Source organism: Mauremys mutica, chromosome 4 (genome assembly GCF_020497125.1).
Source record: "Mauremys mutica isolate MM-2020 ecotype Southern chromosome 4, ASM2049712v1, whole genome shotgun sequence".
NCBI classification, from domain to species: domain Eukaryota; kingdom Metazoa; phylum Chordata; order Testudines; family Geoemydidae; genus Mauremys; species Mauremys mutica.
In genome coordinates, this window is record NC_059075.1 from 35,197,628 (window position 1) to 35,210,919 (window position 13,292).

The 13,292-nt window shown below is 40.1% G+C and overlaps 1 long non-coding RNA gene across 1 annotated transcript; it reads right to left on the bottom strand.

The window, feature by feature from the left end:
* Positions 1-461: 461 nt before the first annotated feature.
* LOC123370075 lies at positions 462-11,942 on the bottom strand. Its single transcript, XR_006579266.1, has 3 exons — positions 11,883-11,942; positions 8,475-8,590; positions 462-2,903 (listed from the first exon to the last, which is right to left on the bottom strand). It is a non-coding gene; the product is annotated as an uncharacterized LOC123370075 (long non-coding RNA).
* Positions 11,943-13,292: the final 1,350 nt, after the last annotated feature.

A 13,292-nucleotide genomic window follows, 5' to 3' on the forward strand; every position in this document is an offset into this window, starting at 1 on the left:
AATATCTTTAGCCTTTCACTTAGATTTTTCAATTCCTATATGACCTCCAAGTTTTAACACACTTTTATTCTGTAACACCATAGGAATTACCAATGCGGTGCCTTTAAGCTAAATCCTAACTAGTTCTGAGAGCTTCCCCTTAAATTGATATTAGGGGCTGAGAGTATGCTGTTCCAGAAACCATGAGCCAATAGCCTTAATTACTTTCTGAGAAGTAGCTCATGCAATCACAGTCTACATTTTGTCTCGGGGTGGACAGGCTTTTTTTCTTTAATTAGATTGATATGTGTAATGTCTGCTCTAGACTTTGCTCCCCTTCACTTTTGTCAAATGCTTAGAGAGTGCCTGCAACTACCAAATCTCTTCCAGGTTTGTATTCAATTTGCAAATCATACAATTGGAACTGAAAAAAATCATTTCTATATTCTCAGGGAAGTATCTGTCAGGCCCCTTTTGGCAATGTCAATAAGTGATTTATTATCTCATAAATAAAGACATGAAACTTTCACACCCATGAAGTAAGGCCAAAGTTTTCTTCTCTGTTTTAGCACACTGACACTCTGATTTTGTTAGCACTCATGAAACACAAGCAACTGGTCACAAGTTCTGACCATACTGTTGTAAAAGCACTGCACCAAAGCACTCCTGTGAGGTATCTGTAGACAAGTTAGATTTGTGCAGTACCTCAAGTTAGATTTGTGCAGTACCTTAGAACTGGGGGCTACTTTAACTCCTTCAGTTGCTCAACTCCTTATAAAGGTTTGCAACCCATGTCCTTTGGATATTTTTATATAGTAGTGCTCTCAGTCTGCTGTTTCATGCACAAATTTCTCTACATAGTTCACCATTCCAAGCAAACTTTGTACTCCTTTCTTGTCTGTTGGAGGTGATGGCCTCAAGCTTACTATCATCTACCTGTATTCCTTGCTGTGTTAAATTCTCTTCCAGGTATGTTATTTCTGTTACACTGAATTTACTTTTTTTAGTTTGGTTAGCTTTAGCTCAGTCGCTCTGGCTCTTTCTAAAACTGCCCAGCGCCTCTGGTCATGTTCTGCTATTCTTTTCCTTCAGATCAGTTATCACCTATGTAGACATCAGTAGCTTCTGTACCATTAACTACTGTTGTATTATTCTGTGAAATACCTGAGGTGCAAAACACAGCCCTAATGGGCAATCTATGAAAACACTGTTTCCCCAAAGGGGGCATTGAATGTGCACAGATAAGTATTCTGTTTTCTAAGAGCACCTGCCAGAATCCTGCTGCTGCAAGAGTAGAAGAATATTTCTCCTCATGTTCATAGTGAAAAATGTTCTCTTTTTACATATTTGTCATTCTTTTGTGTCCATCATTTTTTTCACCATGACCAATGTGTACCTATTCTATTGGTGGTTCTACTGATCCCCAAAGCAATAAGTCTATCCATTTCCTCTTTTAGTCACTGCCTTAGGATGAGAAGAACTTTCTAGGGGTATGAGTTGTGGGGCAGTTGGGCCCTTTCAATTCTCTTCTGTTCTCTCTTGAGAGCTTCCCTAGCCCCTGGAAGTTGTCCTCAATCATTTTGTCCCCTGCCTCTCCAATGAGTACACCCTCTTGACAAAGACCAAGGTTTGGACACATTTTCAACCCTATAATGGATACTCTCTTCCCCGGCACTATTACAAATTGTATCTTTTCCAAATTGTTACGCACCTTTACATTTAGTTCACATGCCTCCTTTGCAGGGATATGCTACCACTGTAAGGTCTGAGTTTTACCCTGCTTAACTTCTACTGCCTGTGGATTTTCTTTCAGTGCTAATGTCACTGTTTCTGGCAACCCATTGGCTGGCGCACCTCTGCTCAATATTCAATTAATAAAATACTCCTTTTGTTTTCAGTCTGATAGTCCCCATCTTGTGCTGCACCATTGTGCATTGCTCCTGTGAACAATTCCTCTGAGCAAGTGGTGCTGTCAAAAACCCCTTTGTCCATGCTGTGCACACTCTGCTGGTGCTTGCAGACTCTTGCAATGTTATATATTCCATTGTGGCTCTTGCAGCTCCTTCCATGTGCTGAGGATTGTCTTGGCTTACGTTGTTTGCCACAGCATGGGCCGTTTGTGGTGAACGCTGACTTAGCTCTGCATGCATTTCTGCCACAGGTCTCTTCTCTTTTAGTATTTTGGATTCTCTATCATATCCACAATGTCAGAGCTCTGTCCACCTTCCTTAGCCTTCTGTGGGACTGGGTGACCTTGTTTGCTTGGCAAATTCTATTTATTTTGTCAAGGGTTAATTCTGGGTTTTCCAGGAGTCACTCTTTGTAGAGTTTGCTCAGTTAATTATTCACTCTTTGGAACAAACTGAAGATGTCAACAGTTTCTGTTAAACAAACCACTGTCTGTCTCGGTAGTGCATGATCTGGGCAATGAGTTCTTTTTCTTTAAAACAGCTGAAGTTCTTCATCCTTTGCCTCCATCCAGTTTGACACAAACGTGGTCGCTGGGTTCCAGATTAGGTAATTCTCTAGCAGAGTGACATCGGTTATGAAAGTGTTCATAAGTTTTGGGGTTTTTTTGGGGGGGGAATGAGGGGACAGGGGAATTTTGGTAGTCTGCAGAGGTCTGGCCACTTTGAGGCTAGATTCCTTTCCAGGTTGGAACAGTAGTCCTGTGTTACCTTCCCACCAGGAGCTGGGGTGGGCTATAGCCAGTAGCTATTAATGGTGTTGATCTGTAGTCAGAAGAGCAAGGAATGGATCTTCCTGCTTCAATATTTTCTTGGCTATCTGTACAGCCATCTCAGCCTCTCCATTTGCTTGTGGGATATGCGGGCTGCTAGTGATGTGTTCAACATCCTATTTTGTTTGTAATGACTTAAATTCAGCTGGGGTGACTTGTGGTCCATTGTCTGTCAATAGGTGTTCTGGAATACAAAATGGGCAAATATGCTCTTTAATTGCTTGATAACACAGCAACATGTTGTATCTTTAAAATTTCAATATATCTAGAAAAATAATCCATTACAACTAGGTAAAGAAATCCTCTGAATTCACATAAATCTGCTGCTAGTCTCTATCAGGGTCTGTCTGGTAGAAGTGTTATTATTAGAGGCTCTTTGCACTGTCTTGGTCTGTTAGTTCTGCAATGTTTGAATGAAGATACTTTATTCTACATGTCCTTGCTGATTCCAGGCTATGACAATTCCTGATTGGCCTGTTCACAGCATTCAGTTAGTCCTCAATATTCTTTATGGATGAGGGCCAGAATTTCTCCTCTCAAACCACTTAGAATGACAATGCTATCACCTTTAATCATTAGTAATCATTAGTGCATTGGACTCGTTTGTCTGCATATGGAAAAATACTATCTTACCACAGCTGTAGTGTTCTTTACTTGGGCCTTCCTGCCCGGATATAACTAAAAACTTCTTGAAACTTATCTGTGAAGGTTGCTTTTTGTAACAGGCATAGTTTCCTACCTGATACTGGTCTGTAAGCTTCCACAGCATCCACATAAGCCTTTACATCTTCCTATAGTGCACAGTGTGTCTAGTATTTGCAGATGTTTACCAGGAATATATTCAGCCTTTGGGGTAAATCATATTAGCCTAATCAAAAGATGCTGCCATCTCATTGGTGCTTGAGCCAGGTCTTTTCTCTTGATAAATGTTACAAGAGGTTTATGGTCAGTTATCAGTTTAAAGAAACCCAACCCACACAGATATCTGTAAAAGTTCTCACAGCTATATACTTGCCAGGTGCTCTTTTTCAATCTGTGCATATCATTTTTCTGCTTCTGTTAAGCATACAAGAGCAGACTGCAACTGGCTTCCACTCAGATCCACATAGCTGCAACAATACACCACCAAGGCCATAGCTACTTGCATCAGTGTTGACCATTGAGAGTTTGTTTATGTTGTAGAACTTTAAAACTGGAGCAGTTGAAATAATTTCTTGTACCCTTTTGAAGGCCATCTCCTAATTTGCCCCCCATAGCTGGGGTGTATTGCACTTTAATAGTTTATTCAAGGGTTTGCAACTGTAGCAAGGTTGTGCAGATATCTGCCAAGATAATTTACCATCGCTGGTATATGTCTCAATTCTGGTACATTTGTTGGTGCATTCAATTCCCTAATTCCTTTTATTTTCTCAGAGCTAGGACTAATTATAATAATAAATGGAGATATACCTATCTCATAGAACTGGAGGGGACCCCAAAGAGTCATCAAGTCCAGCCCCCTGCCTTCACTAGCAGGACCAAGAATTGATTTTGCCCTGATCCCTAGGTAGCCCCCTCAAGAATTGCACTCACAACCCTAGATTTAGTAGACCAATGCTCAAACCACTGAGCTATCCCTATTATCTGTCCACAAAAATGCAGTTTGGTGCAAGTGGAACACACACTTTTCTTTATATAACTTGAGTCCAGGCTCTCTAATTAAATTAAAATATTAATTAAGGGTTTTGTCATGTTCTTCTATTGTCATGACATATACTAAAATGTCATCCATAACAATGAAGCTCCATTTATATTCTTTAGTGGGTCTGCCATCATTCTTTGGAAAAAAATCAGTAGCGCTGGTAATCTCAAAAGGTAATCTTTCAAAGCAAAATCTTGCAAAAGGTGTAATGAATGTAGTCAGTTGAACACTCCCTTTGGCTAAAGAAATTTGCCAGAAACCACTTGAGGTACCTAGTTTAGAGAATATAGTAGCTCCTGCCACTTTAGGGAAGAAGTTTTCTAGTATTGGGAGCATGTATTGTTCTCTCACAACTGCTTCATTAAGTCTTGTGCAATCCACACATATCTGTATTTCCCCATTTTTGTTTATAACAGGTACTATTCATGCATATCATTCTGTTGGCTCAGGAATTTTCTCATTAAGCCATTCTTTTCCATTCTCTTTAACTCCGTCTCTATTTTATGAAGTAATGGGATAGAAATTCTATGTGCCATATGTGTGCTATTTGGTTCAGCATTGTCTCCTAAGATTATTTCTCCTGGATCTCCTTTTAAATATCTAACATCACCAAATATTCCATCAACTTTTTGCATCTTTTTCATTAGACCCTTCATGGCAAACACGCTACAGCTAAGGAAATTGTCAGCCTCCAATCCTCTAATCCAGGGATCGGCAACCTTTGGCACAGAGCCCGCCAGAGTAGGCACCCTGGCAGGCCGGGCCGGTTTGTTTACCTGCTGCGTCCACAGGTTCAGCCGATTGCAGCTCCCACTGCCTGTGGTTCGCTGCTCCAGGCCAACGGGGGCTGAGGGAAGCGGTGGTCAGCACATCCCTCAGCTCGTGCCGCTTCCTGCAGCTCTCATTGGCCTGGAGCAGCGAACGGTGGTAAGTGGGAGCCACGATCGGCCAAACCTGTGGATGCAGCAGGTAAACAAACCAGCCCAGCCTGCCAGGATGCTTACTCTGGCGGGCCGTGTGCCAAAGGTTGTCAATTCCTGCTCTAATCACATATGCACAAAAATTAAGGATTTTGTCTTTGTATGTTGTTTCTATTGAAAATTGTCCAATGCTGTTCAAAATACCTCTAAGGCTATTTAGGACAGTATCTGCTGGTTTCAGCACTGAGTGGCACTGAAGGTAATTATATGTCCCTTCTGATATGACTGCACTCAAATCTATTTTCAGATTAAGTCTTTCCACAAATATTCAGTTCCACCGTCCAGACTGCCTCTGTGTCATTATGCATGACTGTTCCCATTAAAAAAATGGCTCTTGTCTCCAGTACTGCCACTGCGTGGCAAAATGTTTTTGTTCGTTTGCGCATTTAGCTGGGCAATCACCTCTTGGAATGTGATCTTATGCATCTAGTCTGAAAGGTGTTGTACCCCACAGTTACCCCACATTTCCTTTGAGGATTTATTACAATTGCTTTTTGCAGCAATACTATATTTCCTGTTGTGATTCTGTTTAAAAGTCACTTCCTCTTGGTTTCATTCTGGCAGCCACTGGTCTCAATTTTGATTTTTAATCATTCTGATTTCTTGTCATTTGTATTGCCTTGTGAAGAGTTAAATCGCTCTTCGTTTGTGGTTTCTCTGACCGTCCCTTGTCTAAAATGGCAATCACTACTCTGTCTCTAATGCACTCTTCCTTTTTGTCTCCAAAAATCAGTTTTCTGCCATGCCATACAAGCCTCTTAAAAAAGATTCCACAGGCTTCCAAGTTTTTGGACATGCTGGCTTGAAACGTGCTCATGCTCATAAACCACATTACACTGAGGCATAAATGCTCATCAAACATAGCCAGCATCACCAAGCAATTGTTTTTGTGGCTTTCCTATCTCTTGTTGCCAAGGGTTTAAAGATATATAGTCAGCTTTCCTACCCATGGTATAGACTAGGGAACTAACCTGCACCTCCCCGCTCCCCTCATGGAGTTTAGTTGTGATGTAAAAACATGCAAACAGCTCCTTCCAACTAGGCCAGTCTGTTGAAACTGATGGTCTCTGGGGTGTGAAACGTTGGCATTTTGGTAAAATTCTGCTATTTCGATTGGGTTTTTTTTTTCTGGACACGATGTCAGGTTAGTCACCCAGAGACAGAGACAAAATGGGTGCTAGCAACAACAATGTTATAGTAAAAAAATATGCCAACTGTCTAACACTTGGTAAAAATGTGGTGCAGTAGTCTTCACACAGCACCACCTAGTGACTAAACATTATAATTCAATGTAAACTTTCCATCATCATTAGTGCCCCAACACTGTAAAATTAGCTCTTCAGTTTAGATCAGTCACAAGCTTTTCCATGGTTTTGACCTTTTTTTTTGTACTTTGTGTTTAAAAACGTATCATACATGTTTCATTTTTACAGGGAGTACAGTATTCCTCAAACTTCTATAATAGTTTCATAGTTAGCCTCATCTGCCTGAATTAACTGAAACTGTTAAACACATTGAGTGCTTCAGAAGTAGCTATTCTCAGACATAAGACTACCTTTTTTTGATGGCAGCTGTTGCTTGCAGATAGTGAAATGCTATTTAAATCTTCTCCCATTATCTTCCACATTTCCAGAGAGTTTCAGCTCGGACAGGGCTTTTACCTACACCCGGGGTCGGCAACCTTTCAGAAGTGGTGAGCCGAGTCTTCATTTATTCACTCTAATTTAAGGTTTTGCGTGCTGGTAATACATTTTAACATGTTTAGAAGGTGTCTTTCTATAAGTCTATAATATATAACTAAATATAAATAAACATTGTTGTATGTAAAGTAAATAAGCTTTTTAAAATATTTAAAAAGCTTAATTTTAAATTAAATTAAAATGCAGAGGTTCCTAGACCAATGGCCAGGACCCGGGCAGTGTGAGTGCCACTGAAAATCAGCTCGCATGCCACCTTCGGCACACGTGCCATAGGCTGCCTACCCCTGACCTACACCATTCTTCCAATCAGAGATTTTTCTTAGATTGTTTTACTCCTGGTATCATGTGATCTTCAGTGATACTCAGAGCCGAGGAGTCTGACAGAGGTCCGTGTCATTCAGTGTCTCAGCTATAACTGATCAGCATTGTGTAAAATGAACCTTGACACTGAAAAACAACCAGTTCCAACTAGTTCTTCCCAGATCCTCTTACAGGAACAGTTCCCCAGAGGTATGTAAATGGAAACAATCTGTCATGCCCACACATTTGTTCTTCAGCAGAACTCTCTGCACTTTTTTTTTTCCAGTACCATTGAATTCACAGATTGATAGATGCCAGGGCTAGAAGGAAACATTGTGATAATCTAGTCTGGCCTCCTGTGTACCACAGACTCTTTTCTGAACTCTTTCCAATTTATCTATATCCTTCTTTGAATTGTGGGCACCAGAACTGTACACAGTATTCCAACAATGGTCACACCAGTGCCAAATACAGAGGGAAAATAACCTCTCTACCCTATTTGAGATTCCCCTGTTTATACATCCTAGGATTGCGTTAGTATTTTATCTATACCTGGAAGGAGTTGTCAGACAGCCTCTGTAGCGTGAATGGATGTATGTCACCAGGAAATATGTCCATGATACTCAGCTATATCCATATCAAGTACCTCCTCCTCTTATATAGAGGAGGAGGTACTGCACTGCAGTACTCTGAAGAAATCACACCAAACTCTGTTGTAATCTGTAGTGTTTGGGACTATTACTATATAATTTTGTAGTGTATTTTGGTAAGAACTTCTTCAGGAAACCTTGTTTGAAGTCCAAGAACAAGTTCTGGAAGCTAAAAAAATATTGAGGTCAGCCAGAGACAGGGTCTGTCCAATCCTTGCTGACAGGATTCTGAGTACAACAGTATCAACAAAACACCCCGTGAAGCAATTAACATTGCACAGTATCACTCTTTTTTGTGGGGGACACAAACTGAAAACAAAGGTTTACCTATCTCCGAAGTTATGAAAGGGTTAATGCAATGTCAAGTATGGGAAAAAATCATTGTAGAATAATCAGAAAAATCTTTGATTGTGAAGAGATTGCCTTGCACAATTGGGTACCCACCTTGCCAGGAAAACTCCTCTGATCGTCTCCTGTTGAAATAGCTTCCATTATTCTACATCCGTTAAGCATAAACTGTAGGAAATTAGACATGTTTCAAGGGTCACAGGCTCATTTCCCTGTGATAGAAAGTACAGTGCAAAATGTTTACCTTTAATGTAAATCAGTGTCTATTTAACCCAAGAGTATTTATAAGCATTGCAATACATTTTTTAATTTCAAGCCAGGATTCCAATTACAAACTCCTCCCATTCCCACAGGAAAACACAGATGGGAATGTTGTCTTGGGCAGGAAATAGCACTGAACAACCAGAGGCCTTATTACAAACTATGTTAAACACAATCAAAGTGCAAGAAAAATGATGGTGATGGCTTTGTTAAAGCACCGGACTGGAACTCAGGAGATATGAATTCCATTCCCAGCTGTGTCAAAGACTCCCTGTGTGACTTGGTTCAAATTACTTCCCCTCTTTGTGCCTTAATTCTCAAAAGGAGGGTAAATAACACCTTTCTCTCACCCATTATTTGTCTGTTCTGTTCAGATTGTAACTTTTTAGGGGCAGGAACTGCTTTACTATTTGAATTTAGAGTGCCTACCACAATGAGGCACTTATCCTGGCTGGGGCCTCCAGGTGCTTCTGTAATTAAAAATACACAATAAAACAACGGATTCCTTGCACTTCTGGAATCAGTTGATTGGGAAACAGAATTACACTACCGAGGTCCACGCTGCTTACAATGGGTAGGAGACTACAGTCAGAAGAGCAAAGTACTACTGTTCTCCAAAAAAGATTAAAATTAGAGGTAGCTATATAATACAAAAGTTATTTACAACTACGATAATCAATAAAATAAGCCAGTTTTCTTCAGTGTTATTTGTAAGGCCATATTCTACTTTTATTCTCCATGATTTAGACTGCTGCAGGATATTTGTGCAAACATTTGAAAATCCAGCATGTTTAATGAATATTAGCATAATTATTATTCCAACTCAAAATGTATACCATGAAGTGTTATTTCCTGATCTGATCTCTGAACTTTTTACTTAATTGCATATTTAGAGGATGTATTTTGGTCTTGGACACCAAAATATGTCTTGTGGCATATTTTAGTGTTCATGACGTATCACCAATAAATAGTGACTACACCTTATTTACTGTTTGCTCTTTGTCGGTAGTGCCTAGTTTTTTACTAATTGACTCCATAAAAGAGGGTTTCTTTTTTCTCTTATTTTGAAATAGCTCTGAACAAATTCACCTCTCAGGATTTCTAAAGTGATTTATCACCTCACTTGTAATATATTTCAACATGAAAACTTAATTGTTCTAAGGACTTGCTTGGTTTCATACTCTATCTGTCCTGTGGCTATTTTATACAACTTCTACTTATGTACACCTATCCAGTTTGTTTTCATAGAATCATAGATTATTAGGGTTGGAAGGGACCTCAAGAGATCATCTAGTCCAACCCCCTGCTCAAAAAGCAGGACCAATCCCCAAATCACCCCCCTCAAGGATTAAACTCACAACCGTGGACTTAGCAGGGCAATGCTCAAACCACTGAGCTATTTAAGCCTGAATAAATAAAATATTAAGAAATATATAAAGGACCCATTAATTTAAATAGTTAAATCAATTTAAAACTCAGATCAGACATTCTTCTAAATTAAATGAAATTTATTTAGCGTTGTGCACAGCAGGTGAGGCCGAATTTAGCATCTTGGACATTGCACAAAACCACTGAATGGAAAATAAATAAATAAATCTCCTTGAACTCTCTGGAAGGAAAAGAAGACTTGTTAGTTTCATTCTTCTGATGGCGGTGCAGTTGCATTATTATTACTAGGCCAAATTATGAACTCTTTCCTAAGCTGTGACTCAGTCCTTATCCCTGTGTCTCTACAAACTTGGATTCGCAGCTTGTGAAAAATGTAACCTGACTCCCTTATTTCTTATTCTGCATTAGGGGAAAATATATCTAGCAGAAATGTCCAAATGCTCACCTTTCAGCATGAAAACACTCCGAGACACAGATGAAAAAACCTCCACATCAATGAAATATTTGCACCTCCCCCCAATGCACACATCCAACACACACACACACACACACATCCAAGAACTTGTGACAGACAGAGCAATCCTTTACAGATCTTCCCTTACAGAAAACTACAGCTGTATGACTCCATGGGATAAAGAGTTTGAAGTACGGAGGGCATGTGCCAGAGGATACTATGTTGGCTGCATGCCTATTACCAAGGAATTTCACAGGATGCACGTTCAAGGAGTTTTCCTGAAGGGAACAGCAAAGTCAGTTGGACAGTCTGGGTGGATCTTTTATTTGGAGTAGAAATGAGATCCCAAAATGAAGGTCTGAAAGGCTTGGTTGCCCCTCCCAGGGAGTGAAGGCCAGGTTCAACTGTAGATTAAGACTGAGGGATAGTGTCTTTGATTCTTCTGGTAGAAGCTGGAAATAAGAGAAACCCATTTTATGGGTTTATACTGTGTTTTCACCCATAAAATGGGTTTCTCTTATATTCACTGCTTCTCTTATTTTCACTGTTTCTTTTCTGACCACAAAAGTTAGTTCAAATACAACAGTCTCCATTGAACAGTATTAATTATCAAATAGGGTGATGGGGGTGGGGCAGGGAGAAATAGAGACAGAGGTGACCTCTCTCTTTTATGCATGATTCTCAGCGTTGTAAAGAGATCCAGTAAATACCCCTAGTCCTGGTAAGTTTAAACACTAAAAATTACAGTTAATTTGGTGCCAGGAAAAACTTAATTCCTTTCACCCTGTTTTTGAACAAGATCTGCCAAGCTTCATTGTGCAAATGGCTGATCAGAGGACCCTGGAGGATACTGCTCTAAGACTCTAAGGGATGGAAAACTCATTTACCTAAAGCCTCCATTTCCAGTTAATTCAGACTTTTCCTTTCATTCTGCTTTGTGGCTGAGGATTTTATGTAGACACTAAAGAGTCATTGTGGCCTCATGGAAAACTCAAACACTTCAAGCCAATTCTGCTAATTATATATATAAGAAAGAGAGCGAGTGGGGGAGATGGTAAAAAAAATTCAGCTGGCAAAATACTGATTTGTTACAATCAGAATGTTCCATTGGACTGTGTCAATTCTGACATTTTGCTTAGAAAACAATAATTATAATAAATAAAATATTTTGTCAAAATCAAAATAAAATGTTTTGATTTTATCTAAATGAAGCATTTCAACTGATCTGAAACATGTTGCCCCTTCAAAAAAATTTATTTAACAGGAAATTTCAAAACTTCTCTTTTCCAAATCCGGACCACAAACAAAATTCAAAATCATGAAATTTCCAACAAAATGAAAATTCCACTTACTGACCAACACACTCTCTTTCTAGGATACTACTATTATAGAAATACTACCTTTGTTACATGCAGCAGACTAGATCCTGCTGCTTATTTTCCATTTCAAGTGATTAGAACCCTTTCCACAGTAGCTAGTTGTCTCATGTGACATCATAGGAGGAATATAGGGCACATTCTTCATTCTGGCTGAGCTGCTCTTTGGTGCAAGATTGGGGCTGGAGGCAAAAGTAGCTTTAAATCATTTTTGTGCTTTCAACATGCTAGTCCCTTCAGGCAGATCAGCCCCCAGTGGCCATTCCACAACTGAGACTATCTGAAGTGCAATTTCTTCAGCCATATCCCACTCTTCCCTTCAGCCCCACCCCCATAAACTCCTTACACTCAGGGCTATGAGGAAGGTGGTAGGGAGCCCTATGTTGGCTCTCTGAGTGTGATGCCACACTCAACTGAGGATATGAAAACTCAGCTCTCAAGCCATGTTGTTGGTGGCAGGGCAGGTCATGGAGGAACTGAGATGTCCAAAGGCTAGTAAATATAGTTTCAGGTTGTTTAGTCATTCAGATAAAGAATGGGTTTATAGTTAAGGCACTGGACTGGAAACCAGGTGAACTGGTTTCAATTTCTGCCTCTGCCATACACTTCCTCTTTAGTCAAGTCATATAGGGACAGAGGTTTAAAGGTATTTAGATGCCTGAAAATGCATATAGGTGCCAACAGGGATTTCCAAGACCTGGAGTTAGGCACCTCAGCACTTTTGAAAATTCTATGAGGCTTATGTGCCTAGTACGTTAAGATCTGGACTTTAACCTCTCTGTGACTCAGACCCTCGTTTGTTAAATGGGGATAACACTACTTCTTGTGTGTGTCTTTTCTATTCTGATCACAAGCTTCTGAGGAGCAGGGACGGTACCATATTACATGTCTGCATAGTGCCTAGCACAATAGGCTACAATCATAGTTGGGCCCTCTAGACACTACCATAATGCAAATAAATAATAATAGCATGGGCATATTGTACAATAAGTGATGACAAACTAAGTTACACAATACTGGACTTACTTAGGGATCCTGTTGCCCTCCCAGTGGATAGATTTTAAGTTGACAATAAATGTAACAATTTAAAACTGTAATACATTGTCCCCAGTGTGCTGTGTGAGGAGGGGAAGAGGAGTTATAGCATCAGTAGCCCATAAAAGACTAAATTCCCACACGTCAGTGCAGGAATTGACCCCTGCACACTAAGCCTGCACTCTGTCTCAGGTTAGAGCCCAAACACCACTTCTATCCACACACAAATCAGTCTAACTCAGGCAAGCAGCCTGGACCCAGCTCCAAGAACTTGCTAGGGGAGTAGGTCAGAGCCCAAGTCCCTCAATGACTTGGGTCCAAGTCCTATCCTTTTGCAGTGTGGACATGGGCTGCAGACCCAAATCAGAAGGTCTGCATAGTGCCATATGGATGTGTATA